The following is a 23,147-nucleotide window of genomic DNA, read 5'->3' as shown; positions in this document are numbered from 1 at the left end:
CTAGTGTCACAGGAATGGTTCAAATCATAGACACTAAGAAGAGTCAGTCTTCTTGTATTTAAGTCAGCATTGTGCCTTTTGTATTTAATTCCGATGCAATTTCTGTGTTTCATTGTCAATAAGAAGATCACAGGGATACAGTAAACCTGAAGTGAAGCATCGGATTCTATAACTAGTGTCACAGGAATGGTTCAAAGCATAGTCAGTAAGAAGAGTCAGTCTTCTTGTACTTAAGTCGGTATTGTGGTTTTTGTATTTAATTCCGATGCAATTTCTGTGTTTCATCGTAAATTAGAAGGTCCAAGGTATACAGTAAACCTGAAGTGAAGCATCGGAATCTATAACTAGTGTCACAGGATTGGTTCAAAACATAGTCAGTAAGAAGAGTCAGTCTTCTTGTCCTTAAGTCGACATTGTGCCTTTTGTATGTAATTCCGTTGCAATTTCTGTTTTTCGTCGTCAATAAGAAGGTCCAAGGGATACAGTAAACCTGGAGTGTAGCATCGGAATCTATAACTGGTGTCACAGGAATGGTTTAAACATAGGCAGTCAGAAGAGTCAGTCTCCGTGTACGTAAGTCGGCATTTTTCCCTTTGTATTTAATTCCGATGCAATTTCTGTGTTTCATCGTCAATAAGAGGGACAGAGGGATATAGTAAACGAGAATTGAAGCATCCGAATCCATAACTAGTGTCACAGGAATGGTTCAAAACATAGTCAGTAAAAAGCTTTAGTCTTCTTGTACTTAAGTCGGCATTGTGCCTTTTGTATTTAATTCCGATGCAATTTCTGTGTTTCATCGTCAATAAGAAGGTTTAAGGGATACAGTAAACCTGAAATGAAGCATCGGAATCCATAACTAGTGTTACGAGAATGGTTCAAATCATAGTCAGTACAAAGAGTCAGTCTTCTTGTACTTAAGTCGGCATTGTGCCTTTTGTATTTAATTCCGATGCAATTTCTGTGTTTCATCGTCAATAAAAGGTGAGAGGGATACAGTAAACCTGAAGTGAAGCATCGGAATCTGTAACTAGTGTCACAGGAATGGTTCAAAACATAGACAGTAAGAAGGATCAATCCTCTTGTACTTAAGTCGGCATTGTGCCTTTTGTATTTAATTCTGATGCAATTTCTGTGTTTCATCGTCAATAAGAAGATCAGAAGGATACAGTAAACCTGAAGTGAAGCATCGGAATCTATAACTAGTGTCACAGGAATGGTTCAAAACATAGACAGTAAGAAAAGTCAGTCGTCTTGTACTTAAGTCGGCATTGTGCCTTTTCTATTTAATTCCGATGCAATTTCTGTGTTTCATCGTCAATAAGAAGGTCAGAGGGATATAGTAAACCAGAATTGAAGCATCCGAATCCATAAATAGTGTCACAGGAATGGTTCAAAGCATAGTCAGTAAAAAGAGTCAGTCTTCTTGTACTTAAGTCGGCATTGTGTCTTTTGTATTTAATTCCGATACAATTTCTGTGTTTCATCGTCAATAAGAAGGTCGAAGGGATACAATAAACCTGAAGTGAAGCATCGGAATCTATAACTAGTGTCACAGGAATGGTTCTAACATAAACAGTAAGAAGAGTCAGTCTTCGTGTACGTAAGTCGGCATTTTGACCTTTGTATTTAATTCCGATGCAATTTCTGTGTTTCATCGTCAATAAGAAGGTCAGAGGGATACAGCAAACCTGAGGTGAAGCATCGCAATCTATAACTAGTGTCACAGGAATGGTTCAAAACATAGTCAGTAAGAAGAGTCAGTCTTCTTGTAGTTAAGTCTTCATTGTGCCTTTTCTACTTTATTCCGATGCAATTTCTGTGTTTCATCGTCAATAAGGTCCAAGGGATTCAGTAAACCTGAAGTGAAGCATCGGAATCTATCACTAGTGTCACAGGAATGGTTCAAAACATAGTCAGTAAGAAGCGTCAGTCTTCGTGTACTTAAGTCGGCATTGTAACTTTTCTATTTAATTCTGATGCAATTTCTGTGTTTCATCGTCAATTAGAAGGTCCAAGGGATACAGTAAACCTGGAGTGAAGCACCGGAATCTATAACTAGTGTCACAGGAAAGGTTCAATACATAGACAGTTGGAAGAGTCAGTCTTCTTGTACTTAAGTCGGCATTGTGCCTTTTCTACTTAATTCCGATGCAATTTCTGTGTTTCATCGTCAATAAGAAGGTTTACGGGATACAGTAAACCTGGAGTAAAGCATCGGAATCTATAACTAGTGTCACAGGAATGGTTCAAAACATAGACAGTAAGAAGAGTCAGTCTTCTTGTACTTAAGTCGGCATTGTGCCTTTTCTATTTAATTCAGATGCAGTTTCGGTGTTTCATCGTCAATAATAAGGTCAGAGGGATACAGTAAACCTGAAGTGAAGCATCGGAATCTATAACTAGTGTCACAGGAATGGTTCAAAACATAGTCAGTAAGAAGAGTCAGTCTTCTTGTCCTTAAGTTGGCATTGTGCCTTTGAAATTCCGATGCAATTTCTGTTTTTCCTCGTCAATAAGAAGGTCCAAGGGATACAGTAAACCTGGAGTGTAGCATCGGAATCTATAACTGGTGTCACAGGAATGGTTTAAACATAGGCAGTAAGAAGAGTCAGTCTTCGTGTACGTAAGTCGGCATTTTGCCCTTTGTATTTAATTCCGATGCAATTTCTGTGTTTCATCGTCAATAACAAGGTTAGAGGGATACAGCAAACATGAGGTGAAGCAACGCAATCTATAACTAGTGTCACAGGAATGGTTCAAAACATAGTCAGTAAGAAGAGTCAGTCTTCTTGTAGTTAAGTCTGCATTGTGCCTTTTGTATTTAATTCCTATGCAATTTCTGTGTTTCATCATCAATAAGAAGGTCAGAGGGATACAGTAAACCTGAAGTGAAGCATCGGAATCCATAACTAGTGTCACAGGAATAGTTCAAAACATAGACAGTAAGAAGGATCAGTCCTCTTGTACTTAAGTCGGCATTGTGCCTTTTGTATTTAATTCTGATGCAATTTCTGTGTTTCATTGTCAAAAGAAGATCAGAGGGATACAGTAAACCTGAAGTGAAGCATCGGAATCTATAACTAGTGTCACAGGAATGGTTCAAAACATAGACAGTAAGAAAAGTCAGTCCTCTTGTACTTAAGTCGGCATTGTGCCTTTTCTATTTAATTCTGATGCAATTTCTGTATTTCATCGTCAATAAGAAGGTCCAAGGGAAACATTAAACCTGGAGTGAAGCACCGGAATCAATAACTAGTGTCACAGGAATGGTTCAAAACATAGACAGTAGGAAGAGTCAGTCCTCTTGTACTTAAGTCGGCATTGTGCCTTTTCTATTTAGTTCCGATGCAATATCTGTGTTTCATCGTCAATAAGAAGGTCCAAGGGATACAGTAAACCTGGAGTGAAGCATCGGAATCTATAACTAGTGTCACAGGAATGGTTCAAAACATAGTCAGTAAGAATAGTCAGTCTTCTTGTACTTAAGTCGGCATTGTGCCTTTTGTATTTAATTCCGATGCAATTTCTGTTTTTCATCGTCAGTATGAAGGTCCAAAGGATACAGTAAACTTGGAGTGTAGTGTCGGAATCTGTAACGAGTGTCACAGGAATGGTTCAAATCATAGACAGTAAGAAAAGTCAGTCGTCTCGTACTTAAGTCGGCATTGTGCCTTTTCTATTTAATTCCGATGCAATTTCTGTGTTTCATCGTCTATAAGAAGGTCAGAGGGATATAGTAAACCAGAATTGAAGCATCCGAATCCATAACTAGTGTCACAGGAATGGTTCAAAACATAGTCAAAAAAAAGAGTCAGTCTTCTTGTACTTAATTCGGCATTGTGACTTTTGTATTTAATTCCGATGCAATTTCTGTGTTTCATCGTCAATAAGAACGTCCAAGGGATACAATAAACCTGAAGTGAAGCATCGGAATCTATAACTAGTGTCACAGGAATGGTTCAAACATAAACAGTAAGAAGAGTCAGTCTTCGTGTACGTAAGTCGGGATTTTGCCCTTTGTATTTAATTCCGATGCAATTTCTGTGTTTCATCGTCAATAAGAAGGTCAGAGGGATACAGTAAACCTGGAGTGAAGCACCGGAATCTATAACTAGTGTCACAGGAATGGTTCAATACATAGACAGTTGGAAGAGTCAGTCTTCTTGTACTTAAGTCGGCATTGTGCCTTTTCTACTTAATTCCGATGCAATTTCTGTGTTTCATCGTCAATAAGAAGGTTTACGGGATACAGTAAACCTGGAGTAAAGCATCGGTATCTATAACTAGTGTCACAGGAATGGTTCAAAACATAGTCAGTAAGAAGAGTCAGTCTTCTTGTAGTTAAGTCTGCATTGTGCCTTTTCTATTTTATTCCCGATGCAATTTCTGTGTTTCATCGTCAATAAGGTCCAAGGGATTCAGTAAACCTGAAGTGAAGCATCGGAAGCTATCACTAGTGTCACAGGAATGGTTCAAAACATAGTCAGTAAGAAGCGTCAGTCTTCGTGTACTTAAGTCGGCATTGTGGCTTTTTTATTTAATTCTGATGCAATTTCTGTGTTTCATCGTCAATTAGAAGGTCCAAGGGATACAGTAAACCTGGAGTGAAGCACCGGAATCTATAACTAGTGTCACAGGAATGGTTCAATACATAGACAGTTGGAAGAGTCAGTCTTCTTGTACTTAAGTCGGCATTGTGCCTTTTCTACTTAATTCCGATGCAATTTCTGTGTTTCATCGTCAACAAGAAATTTTACGGGATACAGTAAACCTGGAGTAAAGCATCGGAATCTATAACTAGTGTCTCAGGAATGGTTCAAAGCATAGTCAGTAAGAAGAGTCAGTCTTGTTGTAGTTAAGTCTGCATTGTGCCTTTTGTATTTAATTCCGATGCAATTTCTGTGTTTCATCATCAATTAGAAGGTCAGAGGGATACAGTAAACCTGAAGTGAGGCATCGGAATCTATAACTAGTGTCACAGGAATGGTTCAAAACATAGACAGTAAGAAGGATCAGTCCTCTTGTACTTAAGTCGGCATTGTGCCTTTTGTATTTAATTCTGATGCAATTTCTGTGTTTCATCGTCAATGAGAAGATCAGAGGGATACAGTAAACCTGAAGTGAAGCATCGGAATCTATAACTAGTGTCACAGGAATGGTTCAAAACATAGACAGTAAGAAAAGTCAGTCGTCTCGTACTTAAGTCGGCATTGTGCCTTTTCTATTTAATACCGATGCAATTTCTGTGTTTCATCGTCAATAAGAAGGTCAGAGGGATATAGTAAACCAGAATTGAAGCATCCGAATCCATAACTAGTGTCACAGGAATGGTTCAAAACATAGTCAGTAAAAAGAGTCAGTCTTCTTGTAGTTAAGTCGGCATTGTGCCTTTTGTCTTTAATTCCGATGCAATTTCTGTGTTTCATCGTCAATAAGAAGGTCCAAGGGATACAGTAAGCCTGAATAGAAGCATAGGAATCTATAACTAGTGTCACAGGAATGGTTCAAATCATAGACAGTAAGAAGAGTCAGTCTTCTTGTACTTAACTCAGCATTGTGCCTTTTGTATTTAATTCCGATGCAATTTCTGTGTTTCATCGTCAATAAGAAGATCATAGGGATACAGTAAACCTGAAGTGAAGCATCGGAATCTATAACTAGTGTCACAGGAATGGTTCAAAACATAGTCAGTAAGAAGAGTCAGTCTTCTTGTACTTAAGTCGGCATTGTACCTTTTGTATTTAATTCCGATGCAATTTCTGTGTTTCAACGTCAATAAGAAGGTTTAAGGGATACAGTAAACCTGAAGTGAAGCATCGGAATCCATAACTAGTGTTACGAGAATGGTTCAAATCATAGTCAGTACAAAGAGTCAGTCTTCTTGTTCTTAAGTCGGCATTGTGCCTTTTCTATTTCATTCCGATGCAATATCTGTGTTTCATCGTCAATAAGAAGGTCCAAGGGATACAGTAAACCTGAAGTGAAGCATCGGAATCTATAACTAGTGTCACAGGAATGGTTCAAAGTCATAGTCAGTAAGAAGCGTCAGTCTTCTTGTACTTAAGTCGGCATTGTGCCTTTTCTATTTAATTCTGATGCAATTTCTGTGTTTCATCGTCAATAAGAAGGTCCAAGGGAAACAGTAAACCTGGAGTGAAGCACCGGAATCAATAACTAGTGTCACAGGAATGGTTCAAATCATAGACAGTAGGAAGAGTCAGTCCTCTTGTACTTAAGTCGGCATTGTGCCTTTTCTATTTGGTTCCGATGCAATATCTGTGTTTCATCGTCAATAAGAAGGTCCAAGTGATACAGTAAACCTGGAGTGAAGCATCGGAATCTATAACTAGTGTCACAGGAATGGTTCAAAACATAGTCAGTAAGAAGAGTCAGTCTTCTTGTACTTAAGTCGGCATTGTGCCTGTTCTATTTAATTCCGATGCAATTTCTGTGTTTCATCGTCAATAAGAAGGTCAGAGGGATAATGTAAACCTGAAGTGAAGCATCGCAATCTATAACTAGTGTCACAGGAATGGATCAAAACATAGTCAGTAAGAAGAGTCAGTCTTCTTGTCCTTAAGTCGGCATTGAGCCTTTTGTATTTAATTCCGATGCAATTTCTGTTTTTCATCGTCAGTAAGAAGGTCCAAAGGATACAGTAAACTTGGAGTGTAGTGTCGGAATCTATAACTAGTGTCACAGGAATGGTTCAAAACATAGACAGTAAGAAAAGTCAGTCGTCTCGTACTTAAGTCGGCATTGTGCCTTTTCTATTTAATTCCGATGCAATTTCTGTGTTTCATCGTCAATAAGAAGGTCAGAGGGATATAGTAAACCAGAATTGATGCATCCGAATCCATAACTAGTGTCACAGGAATGGTTCAAAACATAGTCAGTAAAAAGAGTCAGTCTTCTTGTACTTAATTCGGCATTGTGACTTTTGTATTTAATTCCGATGCAATTTCTGTGTTTCATCGTCAGTAAGAAGGTCCAAGGGATTCAATAAACCTGAAGTGAAGCATCGGAATCTATAACTAGTGTCACAGGAATGGTTCAAGGCATAGTCAGTAAAAAGAGTCAGTCTTCTTGTACTTAAGTCGGCATTGTGATTTTGGATTTAATTCCGATGCAATTTCTGTGTTTCATCGTCAATAAGAAGGTCCAAGGGATACAATAAACCTGAAGTGAAGCATCGGAATCTATAACTAGTGTCACAGGAATGGTTCAAACATAAACAGTAAGAAGAGTCAGTCTTCGTGTACGTAAGTCGGCATTTTACCCTTTGTATTTAATTCCGATCCAATTTCTGTGTTTCATCGTCAATAAGAAGGTCAGAGGGATACAGCAAACCTGAGGTAAAGCATCGCAATCAATAACTAGTGTCACAGGAATGGTTCAAAGCATAGTCAGTAAGAAGAGTCAGTCTTCTTGTAGTTAAGTCTTCATTGTGCCTTTTCTATTTTATTCGGATGCAATTTCTGTGTTTCATCGTTAATAAGGTCCAAGGGATTCAGTAAACCTGAAGCGAAGCATCGGAATCTATCACTAGTGTCACAGGAATGGTTCAAAACATAGTCAGTAAGAAGCGTCAGTCTTCGTGTACTTAAGTCGGCATTGTGGCTTTTCTATTTAATTCTGATGCAATTTCTGTGTTTCATCGTCAATTAGGTCCAAGGGATACAGTAAACCTGGAGTGAAGCACCGGAATCTATAACTAGTGTCACAGGAATGGTTCAATACAAAGACAGTTGGAAGAGTCAGTCTTCTTGTACTTAAGTCGGCATTGTGCCTTTTCTGCTTAATTCCGATGCAATTTCTGTGTTTCATCGTCAATAAGAGGGTTTACAGGATACAGTAAACCTGGAGTAAAGCATCGGAATCTATAACTAGTGTCACAGGAATGGTTCAAAGCATAGACAGTAAGAAGAGTCAGTCTTCTTGTACTTAAGTCGGCATTGAGCCTTTTCTATTTAATTCCGATGCAGTTTCTGTGTTTCATCGTCAGTAAGAAGGTCAGAGGGATACAGTAAACCTGAAGTGAAGCATCGGAAACTATAACTAGTGTCACAGGAATGGTTCAAAACATAGTCAGTAAGAAGGGTCAGTCTTCTTGTCCTTAAGTCGGCATTGTGCCTTTTGTATTTAATTCCGATGCAATTTCTGTGTTTCATCGTCAATAAGAAGGTCAGGGGGATACAGCAAACCTGAGGTGAAGCATCGCAATCTATAACTAGTGTCACAGGAATGGTTCAAAACATAGTCAGTAAGAAGAGTCAGTCTTCTTGTAGTTAAGTCTGCATTGTGCCTTTTGTATTTAATTCCGATGCAATTTCTGTGTTTCATCATCAATAAGAAGGTCAGAGGGATACAGTAAGCCTGAAGTGAAGCATCGGAATCTATAACTAGTGTCACAGGAATGGTTCAAAGCATAGACAGTAAGAAGGATCAGTCCTCTTGTACTTAAGTCGGCATTGTGCCTTTTGTATTTAATTCTGATGCAATTTCTGTGTTTCATCGTCAATAAGAAGATCAGAGGGATACAGTAAACCTGAAGTGAAGTATCGGAATCTATAACTAGTGTCACAGGAATGGTTCAAAACATAGACAGTAAGAAAAGTCAGTCGTCTCGTACTTAAGTCGGCATTGTGCCTTTTCTATTTAATTCCGATGCAATTTCTGTGTTTCATCGTCAATAAGAAGGTCAGAGGGATATAGTAAACTAGAATTGAAGCATCCGAATCCATAACTAGTGTCACAGGAATGGTTCAAAACATAGTCAGTAAAAAGAGTCAGTCTTCTTGTACTTAATTCGGCATTGTGACTTTTGTATTTAATTCCGATGCAATTTCTGTGTTTCATCGTCAATAAGAAGGTCCAAGGGATACAATAAACCTGAAGTGAAGCATCGGAATCTATAACTAGTGTCACAGAAATGGTTCAAAACATAGTCAGTAAGAAGAGTCAGTCTTTTTGTACTTAAGTCGGCATTGTGCCTTTTGTGTTTAATTCCGATGCAATTTCTGTGTTTCATCGTCAATAAGAAGGTCCAAGGGATACAGTAAGCCTGAAAGAGAAGCATAGGAATCTATAACTAGTGTCACAGGAATGGTTCAAATCATAGTCAGTAAGAAGAGTCAGTCTTTTTGTACTTAAGTCGGCATTGTGCCTTTTGTGTTTAATTCCGATGCAATTTCTGTGTTTCATCGTCAATAAGAAGGTCCAAGGGATACAGTAAGCCTGAATAGAAGCATAGGAATCTATAACTAGTGTCACAGGAATGGTTCAAAACATAGTCAGTAAGAAGAGTCAGTCTTCTTGTACTTAAGTCGGCATTGTGCCTTTTGTATTTAATTCCCATGCAATTTCTGTGTTTCATCGTCAATAAGAAGGTTTAAGGGATACAGTAAACCTGAAGTGAAGCATCGGAATCCATAACTAGTGTTACGAGAATGGTTCAAATCATAGTCAGTACAAAGAGTCAGTCTTCTTGTTCTTAAGTCGGCATTGTGCCTTTTCTATTTCATTCCGATGCAATATCTGTGTTTCATCGTCATTAAGAAGGTCCAAGGGATACAGTAAACCTGAAGTGAAGCATCGGAATCTATAACTAGTGTCACAGGAATGCAACAAAGTCATAGTCAGTAAGAAGCGTCAGTCTTCTTGTACTTAAGTCGGCATTGTGAATTTTCTATGTAATTCTGATGCATTTTCTGTGTTTCATCGTCAATAAGAAGGCCCAAGGGAAACAGTAAACCTGGAGTCAAGCACCGGAATCAATAACTAGTGTCACAGGAATGGTTCAAAACATAGACAGTAGGAAGAGTCCGTCCTCTTGTACTTAAGTCGGCATTGTGCCTTTTCTATTTAGTTCCGATGCAATATCTGTGTTTCATCGTCAATAAGAAGGTCCAAGGGATAAGGTAAACCTGGAGTGAAGCATCGGAATCTATGACTAGTGAAACAGGAATGGTTCAAAACATAGTCAGTAAGAAGAGTCAGTCTTCTTGTACTTAAGTCGGCATTGTGCCTGTTCTATTTAATTCTGATGCAATTTCTGTGTTTCATCGTCAATAAGAAGGTCAGAGGGATAATGTAAACCTGAAGTGAAGCATCGCAATCTATAACTAGTGTCACAGGAATGGATCAAAACATAGTCAGTAAGAAGAGTCAGTCTTCTTGCCCTTAAGTCGGCATTGTGCCTTTTGTATTTAATTCCGATGCAATTTCTGTTTTTCATCGTCAGTAAGAAGGTCCAAAGGATACAGTAAACTTGGAGTGTAGTGTCGGAATCTATAACTAGTGTCACAGGAATGGTTCAAAACATAGGCAGTAAGAAGAGTCAGTCTTCGTGTACTTAAGTCGGCATTGTGCCTATTGTATTTAATTCCGATCCAAATTCTGTGTTTCATCGTCAATAAGAAGGTCAGGGGGATACCGCAAACCTGATGTGAAGCATCGCAATCTATAACTAGTGTCACAGGAATGGTTCAAAACATAGTCTGTAAGAAGAGTCAGTCTTCTTGTACTTAAGTCTGCATTGTGCCTTTTGTTTTTAATTCCGATGCAATTTCTGTGTTTGATCATCAATAAGAAGGTCCAAGGGATACAATAAACCTGAAGTGAAGCATCGGAATCTATAACTAGTATCACAGGAATGGTTCAAACATAAACAGTAAGAAGAGTCAGTCTTCGTGTACGTAAGTCGTCATTGTGCCTTTTGCATTTAATTCCGATGCAATTTCTGTGTTTCATCGTCAATAAGAAGGTCAGAGGGATACAGCAAACCTGAGGTGAAGCATCGCAATCTATAACTAGTGTCACAGGAATGGTTCAAAACATAGTCAGTAAGAAGAGTCAGTCTTCTTGTAGTTTAGTCTTCATTGTGCCTTTTCAATTTTATTCCGATGCAATTTCTGTGTTTCATCGTCAATAAGGTCCAAGGGATTCAGTAAACCTGAAGTGAAGCATCGGAATCTATAACTAGTGTCACAGGAATGGTTCACAACATAGACAGTAAGAAGGATCAGTCCTTTTGTACTTAAATCGGCATTGTGCCTTTTGTATTTAACTCTGATGCAATTTCTGTGTTTCATCGTCAATAAGAAGATCAGAGGGATACAGTAAACCTGAAGTGAAGCATCGGAATCTATAACTAGTGTCACAGGAATGGTTCAAAACATAGTCATTAAGAAGAGTCAGTCTTCTTGTAGTTTAGTCTTCATTGTGCCTTTTCTATTTTATTCCGATGCAATTTCTGTGTTTCTTCGTCAATAAGGTCCAAGGGATTCAGTAAACCTGAAGTGAAGCATCGGAATCTATAACTAGTGTCGCAGGAATGGTTCACAACATAGACAGTAAGAAGGATCAGTCCTTTTGTACTTAAATCGGCATTGTGCCTTTTGTATTTAACTCTGATGCAATTTCTGTGTTTCATCGTCAATAAGAAGATCAGAGGGATACAGTAAACCTGAAGTGATGCATCGGAATCTATCACTAGTGTCACAGGAATGGTTCAAAACATAGTCAGTAAGAAGCGTCAGTCTTCGTGTACTTAAGTCGGCATTGTGGCTTTTCTATTTCATTCTGATGCAATTTCTGTGTTTCATCGTCAATTACAAGGTCCAAGGGATACAGTAAACCTGGAGTGAAGCACCGGAATCTATAACTAGTGTCACATGAATGGTTCAATACATAGACAGTTGGAAGAGTCAGTCTTCTTGTACTTAAGTCGGCATTGTGCCTTTTCTACTTAATTGCGATGCAATTTCTGTGTTTCATCGTCAATAAGAAGGTTTACGGGATACAGTTAACCTGGAGTTAAGCATCGGAATCTATAACTAGTGTCACAGGAATGGTTCAAAACAGAGATAGTAAGAAGAGTCAGTCTTCTTGTACTTAAGTCGGCATTGTGCCTTTTCTATTTAATTCCGATGCTGTTTCTGTTTTTCATCGTCAATAAGAAGGTCCAAGGGATACAGTAACCCTGGAGTGTAGCATCGGAATCTATAACTGGTGTCACCGGAATGGTTTAAACATAGGCAGTAAGAAGAGTCAGTCTTCGTGTACGTAAGTCGGCATTTTGCCCTTTGTATTTAATTCCGATGCAATTTCTGTGTTTCATCGTCAATAAGAAGGTCAGAGGGATATAGAAAACCAGAATTGAAGCATCCGAATCCATAACTAGTGTCACAGGAATGGTTCAAAACATAGTCAGTAAAAAGAGTCAGTCTTCTTGTACTTAATTCGGCATTGTGACTTTTGTATTTAATTCCGATGTAATTTCTGTGTTTCATTGTCAATAAGAAGGTCCAAGGGATTCAATGAACCTGAAGTGAAGCATCGGAATCTATAACTAGTGTCACAGGAATGGTTCAAAACATAGTCAGTAAGAAGAGTCAGTCTTTTTGTACTTAAGTCGGCATTGTGCCTTTTGTGTTTAATTCCGATACAATTTCTGTGTTTCATCGTCAATAAGAAGGTCCAAGGGATACAGTAAGCCTGAATAGAAGCATTGGAATCTATAACTAGTGTCACAGGAATGGTTCAAATCATAGACAGTAAGAAGAGTCAGTCTTCTTGTACTTAAGTCGGCATTGTGCCTTTTCTATTTCATTCCGATGCAATATCTGTGTTTCATCGTCAATAAGAAGGTCCAAGGGATACAGTAAACCTGAAGTGAAGCATCGGAATCTATAACTAGTGTCACAGGAATGGTTCAAAGTCATAGTCAGTAAGAAGCGTCAGTCTTCTTATACTTAAGTCGGCAATGTGCCTCTTTAATTTAATTCTGATGCAATTTCTGTGCTTCATCGTCAATAAGAAGGTCCAAGGGAAACTGTAAACCTGGAGTGAAGCACCGGAATCAATAACTAGTGTCACAGGAATGGTTCAAACATAGACAGTAGGAATAGTCCGTCCTCTTGTACTTAAGTCGGCATTGTGCCTTTTCTATTTAGTTCCGAATCAATATCTGTGTTTCATCGTCAATAAGAAGGTCCAACGGATACAGTAAACCTGGAGTGAAGCATCGGAATCTATAACTAGTGTCACAGGAATGGTTCAAAACATAGTCAGTAAGAAGAGTCAGTCTTCTTGTACTTAAGTCTGCATTGTGCCTGTTCTATTTAATTCCGAAGCAATTTCTGTGCTTCATCGTCAATAAGAAGGTCAGAGGGATAATGTAAACCTGAAGTGAAGCATCGCAATCTATAACTAGTGTCACAGGAATGGATCAAAACATAGTCAGTAAGAAGAGTCAGTCTTCTTGTCCTTAAGTCGGCATTGTGCCTTTTGTATTTAATTCCGATGCAATTTCTGTATTCCATCGTCAGTAAGAAGGTCCAAAGGATACAGTAAACTTGGAGTGTAGTGTCGGAATCTATACCTAGTTTCACAGGAATGGTTCAAAACATTGACAGTAAGAAAAGTCAGTCGTCTCGTACTTAAGTCGGCATTGTGCCTTTTCTATTTAATTCCGATGCAATTTCTGTGTTTCATCGTCAATAAGAAGGTCCAAGGGATACAATAAACCTGAAGTGAAGCATCGGAATCTACAACTAGTGTCACAGGAATGGTTCAAAGCATAGTCAGTAAAAAGAGTCAGTCTTCTTGTACTTAAGTCGGAATTGTGAATTTTGTATTTAATTCCGATGCAATTTCTGTGTTTCATCGTCAATAAGAAGGTCCAAGGGATACAATAAACCTGAAGTGAAGCATCGGAATCTATAACTAGTGTCACAGGAATGGTTCAAACATAAACAGTAAGAAGAGTCAGTCTTCGTGTACGTAAGTCGGCATTTTGCCCTTTGTATTTAATTCCGATGCAATTTCTGTGTTTCATCCTCAATAAGAAGGTCAGAGGGATACAGCAAACCTGAGGTGAAGCATCGCAATCTATAACTAGTGTCACAGGAATGGTTCAAAACATAGTCAGTAAGAAGAGTCAGTCTTCTTGTACTTAAGTGGGCATTGTGCCTTTTGTATTTAATTCCGATGGAATTTCTGTGTTTCATCGTCAATAAGAAGGTTTAAGGGATACAGTAAACCTGAAGTGAAGAATCGGAATCCATAACTAGTGTTACGAGAATGGTTCAAATCATAGTCAGTACAAAGAGTCAGTCTTCTTGTTCTTAAGTCGGCATTGTGCCTTTTCTATTTCATTCCGGGTGCAATATCTGTGTTTCATCGTCAATAAGAAGGTCCAAGGGATACAGTAAACCTGAAGTGAAGCATCGGAATCTATAACTAGTGTCACAGGAATGGAACAAAGTCATAGTCAGTAAGAAGCGTCAGTCTTCTTGTACTTAAGTCGGCATTGTGAATTTTCTATTTAATTCTGATGCATTTTCTGTGTTTCATCGTCAATAAGAAGGCCCAAGGGAAACAGTAAACCTGGAGTCAAGCACCGGAATCAATAACTAGTGTCACAGGAATGGTTCAAAACATAGACAGTAGGAAGAGTCCGTCCTCTTGTACTTAAGTCGGCATTGTGCCTTTTCTATTTAGTTCCGATGCAATATCTGTGTTTCATCGTCAATAAGAAGGTCCAAGGGATAAGGTAAACCTGGAGTGAAGCATCGGAATCTATGACTAGTGAAACAGGAATGGTTCAAAACATAGTCAGTAAGAAGAGTCAGTCTTCTTGTACTTAAGTCGGCATTGTGCCTGTTCTATTTAATTCTGATGCAATTTCTGTGTTTCATCGTCAATAAGAAGGTCAGAGGGATAATGTAAACCTGAAGTGAAGCATCGCAATCTATAACTAGTGTCACAGGAATGGATCAAAACATAGTCAGTAAGAAGAGTCAGTCTTCTTGCCCTTAAGTCGGCATTGTGCCTTTTGTATTTAATTCCGATGCAATTTCTGTTTTTCATCGTCAGTAAGAAGGTCCAAAGGATACAGTAAACTTGGAGTGTAGTGTCGGAATCTATAACTAGTGTCACAGGAATGGTTCAAAACATAGGCAGTAAGAAGAGTCAGTCTTCGTGTACTTAAGTCGGCATTGTGCCTATTGTATTTAATTCCGATCCAAATTCTGTGTTTCATCGTCAATAAGAAGGTCAGGGGGATACCGCAAACCTGATGTGAAGCATCGCAATCTATAACTAGTGTCACAGGAATGGTTCAAAACATAGTCTGTAAGAAGAGTCAGTCTTCTTGTACTTAAGTCTGCATTGTGCCTTTTGTTTTTAATTCCGATGCAATTTCTGTGTTTGATCATCAATAAGAAGGTCCAAGGGATACAATAAACCTGAAGTGAAGCATCGGAATCTATAACTAGTATCACAGGAATGGTTCAAACATAAACAGTAAGAAGAGTCAGTCTTCGTGTACGTAAGTCGGCATTGTGCCTTTTGCATTTAATTCCGATGCAATTTCTGTGTTTCATCGTCAATAAGAAGGTCAGAGGGATACAGCAAACCTGAGGTGAAGCATCGCAATCTATAACTAGTGTCACAGGAATGGTTCAAAACATAGTCAGTAAGAAGAGTCAGTCTTCTTGTAGTTTAGTCTTCATTGTGCCTTTTCAATTTTATTCCGATGCAATTTCTGTGTTTCATCGTCAATAAGGTCCAAGGGATTCAGTAAACCTGAAGTGAAGCATCGGAATCTATAACTAGTGTCACAGGAATGGTTCACAACATAGACAGTAAGACGGATCAGTCCTTTTGTACTTAAATCGGCATTGTGCCTTTTGTATTTAACTCTGATGCAATTTCTGTGTTTCATCGTCAATAAGAAGATCAGAGGGATACAGTAAACCTGAAGTGAAGCATCGGAATCTATAACTAGTGTCACAGGAATGGTTCAAAACATAGTCATTAAGAAGAGTCAGTCTTCTTGTAGTTTAGTCTTCATTGTGCCTTTTCTATTTTATTCCGATGCAATTTCTGTGTTTCATCGTCAATAAGAAGGTTTACGGGATACAGTTAACCTGGAGTTAAGCATCGGAATCTATAACTAGTGTCACAGGAATGGTTCAAAACAGAGATAGTAAGAAGAGTCAGTCTTCTTGTACTTAAGTCGGCATTGTGCCTTTTCTATTTAATTCCGATGCTGTTTCTGTTTTTCATCGTCAATAAGAAGGTCCAAGGGATACAGTAACCCTGGAGTGTAGCATCGGAATCTATAACTGGTGTCACCGGAATGGTTTAAACATAGGCAGTAAGAAGAGTCAGTCTTCGTGTACGTAAGTCGGCATTTTGCCCTTTGTATTTAATTCCGATGCTATTTCTGTGTTTCATCGTCAATAAGAAGGTCAGAGGGATATAGAAAACCAGAATTGAAGCATCCGAATCCATAACTAGTGTCACAGGAATGGTTCAAAACATAGTCAGTAAAAAGAGTCGGTCTTCTTGTACTTAATTCGGCATTGTGACTTTTGTATTTAATTCCGATGTAATTTCTGAGTTTCATCGTCAATAAGAAGGTCCAAGGGATTCAATGAACCTGAAGTGAAGCATCGGAATCTATAACTAGTGTCACAGGAATGGTTCAAAACATAGTCAGTAAGAAGAGTCAGTCTTTTTGTACTTAAGTCGGCATTGTGCCTTTTGTGTTTAATTCCGATACAATTTCTGTGTTTCATCGTCAATAAGAAGGTCCAAGGGATACAGTAAGCCTGAATAGAAGCATTGGAATCTATAACTAGTGTCACAGGAATGGTTCAAATCATAGACAGTAAGAAGAGTCAGTCTTCTTGTACTTAAGTCGGCATTGTGCCTTTTCTATTTCATTCCGATGCAATATCTGTGTTTCATCGTCAATAAGAAGGTCCAAGGGATACAGTAAACCTGAAGTGAAGCATCGGAATCTATAACTAGTGTCACAGGAATGGTTCAAAGTCATAGTCAGTAAGAAGCGTCAGTCTTCTTATACTTAAGTCGGCAATGTGCCTCTTCTATTTAATTCTGATGCAATTTCTGTGCTTCATCGTCAATAAGAAGGTCCAAGGGAAACAGTAAACCTGGAGTGAAGCACCGGAATCAATAACTAGTGTCACAGGAATGGTTCAAACATAGACAGTAGGAATAGTCCGTCCTCTTGTACTTAAGTCGGCATTGTGCCTTTTCTATTTAGTTCCGATTCAATATCTGTGTTTCATCGTCAATAAGAAGGTCCAAGGGATACAGTAAACCTGGAGTGAAGCATCGGAATCTATAACTAGTGTCACAGGAATGGTTCAAAGCATAGTCAGTAAGAAGAGTCAGTCTTCTTGTACTTAAGTCGGCATTGTGCCTGTTCAATTTAATTCCGAAGCAATTTCTGTGTTTCATCGTCAATAAGAAGGTCAGAGGGATAATGTAAACCTGAAGTGAAGCATCGCAATCTATAACTAGTGTCACAGGAATGGATCAAAACATAGTCAGTAAGAAGAGTCAGTCTTCTTGTCCTTAAGTCGGCATTGTGCCTTTTGTATTTAATTCCGATGCAATTTCTGTATTCCATCGTCAGTAAGAAGGTCCAAAGGATACAGTAAACTTGGAGTGTAGTGTCGGAATCTATAACTAGTTTCACAGGAATGGTTCAAAACATTGACAGTAAGAAAAGTCAGTCGTCTCGTACTTAAGTCGGCATTGTGCCTTTTCTATTTAATTCCGATGCAATTTCTGTGTTTCATCGTCAATAAGAAGGTCCAAGGGATACAATAAACCTGAAGTGAAGCATCGGAATCTACAACTAGTGTCACAGGAATGGTTCAAAGCATAGTCAGTAAAAAGAGTCAGTCTTCTTGTACTTAAGTCGGAATTGTGAATTTTGTATTTAATTCCGATGCAATTTCTGTGTTTCATCGTCAATAAGAAGGTCCAAGGGATACAATAAACCTGAAGTGAAGCATCGGAATCTATAACTAGTGTCACAGGAATGGTTCAAACATAAACAGTAAGAAGAGTCAGTCTTCGTGTACGTAAGTCGGCATTTTGCCCTTTGTATTTAATTCCGATGCAATTTCTGTGTTTCATCCTCAATAAGAAGGTCAGAGGGATACAGCAAACCTGAGGTGAAGCATCGCAATCTATAACTAGTGTCACAGGAATGGTTCAAAACATAGTCAGTAAGAAGAGTCAGTCTTCTTGTACTTAAGTGGGCATTGTGCCTTTTGTATTTAATTCCGATGGAATTTCTGTGTTTCATCGTCAATAAGAAGGTTTAAGGGATACAGTAAACCTGAAGTGAAGAATCGGAATCCATAACTAGTGTTACGAGAATGGTTCAAATCATAGTCAGTACAAAGAGTCAGTCTTCTTGTTCTTAAGTCGGCATTGTGCCTTTTCTATTTCATTCCGGGTGCAATATCTGTGTTTCATCGTCAATAAGAAGGTCCAAGGGATACAGTAAACCTGAAGTGAAGCATCGGAATCTATAACTAGTGTCACAGGAATGGAACAAAGTCATAGTCAGTAAGAAGCGTCAGTCTTCTTGTACTTAAGTCGGCATTGTGAATTTTCTATTTAATTCTGATGCATTTTCTGTGTTTCATCGTCAATAAGAAGGCCCAAGGGAAACAGTAAACCTGGAGTCAAGCACCGGAATCAATAACTAGTGTCACAGGAATGGTTCAAAACATAGACAGTAGGAAGAGTCCGTCCTCTTGTACTTAAGTCGGCATTGTGCCTTTTCTATTTAGTTCCGATGCAATATCTGTGTTTCATCGTCAATAAGAAGGTCCAAGGGATAAGGTAAACCTGGAGTGAAGCATCGGAATCTATGACTAGTGAAACAGGAATGGTTCAAAACATAGTCAGTAAGAAGAGTCAGTCTTCTTGTACTTAAGTCGGCATTGTGCCTGTTCTATTTAATTCTGATGCAATTTCTGTGTTTCATCGTCAATAAGAACGTCAGAGGGATAATGTAAACCTGAAGTGAAGCATCGCAATCTATAACTAGTGTCACAGGAATGGATCAAAACATAGTCAGTAAGAAGAGTCAGTCTTCTTGCCCTTAAGTCGGCATTGTGCCTTTTGTATTTAATTCCGATGCAATTTCTGTTTTTCATCGTCAGTAAGAAGGTCCAAAGGATACAGTAAACTTGGAGTGTAGTGTCGGAATCTATAACTAGTGTCACAGGAATGGTTCAAAACATAGGCAGTAAGAAGAGTCAGTCTTCGTGTACTTAAGTCGGCATTGTGCCTATTGTATTTAATTCCGATCCAAATTCTGTGTTTCATCGTCAATAAGAAGGTCAGAGGGATACCGCAAACCTGATGTGAAGCATCGCAATCTATAACTAGTGTCACAGGAATGGTTCAAAACATAGTCTGTAAGAAGAGTCAGTCTTCTTGTACTTAAGTCTGCATTGTGCCTTTTGTTTTTAATTCCGATGCAATTTCTGTGTTTGATCATCAATAAGAAGGTCCAAGGGATACAATAAACCTGAAGTGAAGCATCGGAATCTATAACTAGTGTCACAGGAATGGTTCAAACATAAACAGTAAGAAGAGTCAGTCTTCGTGTACGTAAGTCGGCATTGTGCCTTTTGTATTTAATTCCGATGCAATTTCTGTGTTTCTTCGTCAATAAGAAGGTCAGAGGGATACAGCAAACCTGAGGTGAAGCATCGCAATCTATAACTAGTGTCACAGGAATGGTTCAAAACATAGTCAGTAAGAAGAGTCAGTCTTCTTGTAGTTTAGTCTTCATTGTGCCTTTTCTATTTTATTCCGATGCAATTTCTGTGTTTCATCGTCAATAAGGTCCAAGGGATTCAGTAAACCTGAAGTGAAGCATCGGAATCTATAACTAGTGTCACAGGAATGGTTCACAACATAGACAGTAAGAAGGATCAGTCTTTTTGTACTTAAATCGGCATTGTGCCTTTTGTATTTAACTCTGATGCAATTTCTGTGTTTCATCGTCAATACGAAGATCAGAGGGATACAGTAAACCTGAAGTGAAGCACCGGAATCTATAACTAGTGTCACAGGAATGGTTCAAAACATAGACAGTAAGAGAAGTCAGTCGTCTCGTACTTAAGTCGGCATTGTGCCTTTTCTATTTAATTCCGATGCAATTTCTGTGTTTCATCGTCAATAAGAAGGTCAGAGGGATATAGTAAACCAGAATTGAAGCATCCGAATCCATAACTAGTGTCACAGGAATGGTTCAAAACATAGTCAGTAAAAAGAGTCAGTCTTCTTGTACTTAATTCGGCATTGTGACTTTTGTATTTAATTCCGATGCAATTTCTGTGCTTCATCGTCAATAAGAAGGTCCAAGGGATACAATAAACCTGAAGTGAAGCATAGGAATCTATAACTAGTGTCACAGGAATGGTTCAAACATAAACAGTAAGTAGAGTCAGTCTTCGTGTACGTAAGTCGGCATTTTGCCCTTTGTATTTAATTCCGATGCAATTTCTGTGTTTCATCGTCAATAAGAAGGTCAGAGGGATACAGCAAACCTGAGGTGAAGCATCGCAATCTATAACTAGTGTCACAGGAATGGTTCAAAACATAGTCAGTAGGAAGAGTCAGTCTTCTTGTAGTTAAGTCTTCGTTGTGCCTTTTCTATTTTATTCCGATGCAATTTCTGTGTTTCATCGTCAATAAGGTCCAAGGGATTCAGTAAACCTGAAGTGAAGCATCGGAATCTATCACTAGTGTCACAGGAATGGTTCAAAACATAGTCAGTAAGAAGCGTCAGTCTTCGTGTACTTAAGTCGGCATTGTGGCTTTTCTATTTAATTCTGATGCAATTTCTGTGTTTCATCGTCAATTACAAGGTCCAAGGGATACAGTAAACCTGGAGTGAAGCACCGGAATCTATAACTAGTGTCACATGAATGGTTCAATACATAGACAGTTGGAAGAGTCAGTCTTCTTGTACTTAAGTCGGCATTGTGCCTTTCCTACTTAATTGCGATGCAATTTCTGTGTTTCATCGTCAATAAGAAGGTTTACGGGATGCAGTAAACCTGGAGTTAAGCATCGGAATCTATAACTAGTGTCACAGGAATGGTTCAAAACAGAGATAGTAAGAAGAGTCAGTCTTCTTGTACTTAAGTCGGCATTGTGCCTTTTCTATTTAATTCCGATGCTGTTTCTGTGTTTCATCGTCAATAAGAAGGTCAGAGGTATACAGTAAACCTGAAGTGAAGCATCGGAATCTATAACTAGTGTCACAGGAATGGTTCAAAACATAGTCAGTAAGAAGAGTCAGTCTTCTTGTACTTAAGTCGGCATTGTGCCTTTTGTATGTAATTCCGATGCAATTTCTGTTTTTCATCGTCAATAAGAAGTTCCAAGGGATACAGTAACCCTGGAGTATAGCATCGGAATCTATAACTGGTGTCACAGGAATGGTTTAAACATAGGCAGTAAGAAGAGTCAGTCTTCGTGTACGTAAGTCGGCATTTTGCCCTTTGTATTTAATTCCGATGCAATTTCTGTGTTTCATCGTCAATAAGAAGGTCAGAGGGATATAGAAAACCAGAATTGAAGCATCCGAATCCATAACTAGTGTCACAGGAATGGTTCAAAACATAGTCAGTGAAAAGAGTCAGTCTTCTTGTACTTAAGTCAGCATTGTGCCTTTTGTATTTAATTCCGATGCAATTTCTGTCTTTCATCGTCAATAAGAAGATCATAGGGATACAGTAAACCTGAAGTGAAGCATCGGAATCTATAACTAGTGTCACAGGAATGGTTCAAAACATAGTCAGTAAGAAGAGTCAGTCTTCTTGTACTTAAGTCGGCATTGTGCCTTTTGTATTTAATTCCGATGCAATTTCCTTGTTTCATCGTCAATAAGAAGGTTTAAGGGATACAGGAAACCTGAAGTGAAGCGTCGGAATCCATAACTAGTGTTACGAGAATGGTTCAAATCATAGTCAGTACAATGAGTCCGTCTTCTTGTACTTAAGTCGGCATTGTGCCTTTTCTATTTCATTCCGATGCAATATCTGTGTTTCATCGTCAATAAGAAGGTCCAAGGGATACAGTAAACCTGAAGTGAAGCATCGGAATCTATAACTAGTGTCACAGGAATGGTTCAAAGTCATAGTCAGTAAGAAGCGTCAGTCTTCTTATACTTAAGTCGGCAATGTGCCTCTTCTATTTAATTCTGATGCAATTTCTGTGCTTCATCGTCAATAAGAAGGTCCAAGGGAATCAGTAAACCTGGAGTGAAGCACCGGAATCAATAACTAGTGTCACAGGAATGGTTCAAAACATAGACAGTAGGAATAGTCCGTCCTCTTGTACTTAAGTCGGCATTGTGCCGTTTCTATTTAGTTCCGATTCAATATCTGTGTTTCATCGTCAATAAGAAGGTCCAAGGGATACAGTAAACCTGGAGTGAAGCATCGGAATCTATAACTAGTGTCACAGGAATGGTTCAAAACATAGTCAGTAAGAAGAGTCAGTCTTCTTGTACTTAAGTCGGCATTGTGCCTGTTCTATTTAATTCCGAAGCAATTTCTGTGTTTCATCGTCAATAAGAAGGTCAGAGGGATAATGTAAACCTGAAGTGAAGCATCGCAATCTATAACTATTGTCACAGGAATGGATCAAAACATAGTCAGTAAGAAGAGTCAGTCTTCTTGTCCTTAAGTCGGCATTGTGCCTTTTGTATTTAATTCCGATGCAATTTCTGTATTCCATCGTCAGTAAGAAGGTCCAAAGGATACAGTAAACTTGGAGTGTAGTGTCGGTATCTATAACTAGTTTCACAGGAATGGTTCAAAACATTGACAGTAAGAAAAGTCAGTCGTCTCGTACTTAAGTCGGCATTGTGCCTTTTCTATTTAATTCCGATGCAATTTCTGTGTTTCATCGTCAATAAGAAGGTCAGAGGGATATAGTAAAGCAGAATTGAAGCATCCGAATCCATAACTAGTGTCACAGGAATGGTTCAAAACATAGTCAGTAAAAAGAGTCAGTCTTCTTGTACTTAATTCGGCATTGTGACTTTTGTATATAATTCCGATGCAATTTCTGTGTTTCATCGTCAATAAGAACGTCCAAGGGATACAATAAACCTGAAGTGAAGCATCGGAATCTACAACTAGTGTCACAGGAATGGTTCAAAGCATAGTCAGTAAAAAGAGTCAGTCTTCTTGTACTTAAGTCGGCATTGTGAATTTTGTATTTAATTCCGATGCAATTTCTGTGTTTCATCGTCAATAAGAAGGTCCAAGGGATAC

This window comes from Schistocerca serialis, chromosome 3 (assembly GCF_023864345.2).
Source record: "Schistocerca serialis cubense isolate TAMUIC-IGC-003099 chromosome 3, iqSchSeri2.2, whole genome shotgun sequence".
NCBI lineage: Eukaryota > Metazoa > Arthropoda > Insecta > Orthoptera > Acrididae > Schistocerca > Schistocerca serialis.
Note: the sequence above shows the minus strand (reverse complement) of the source record.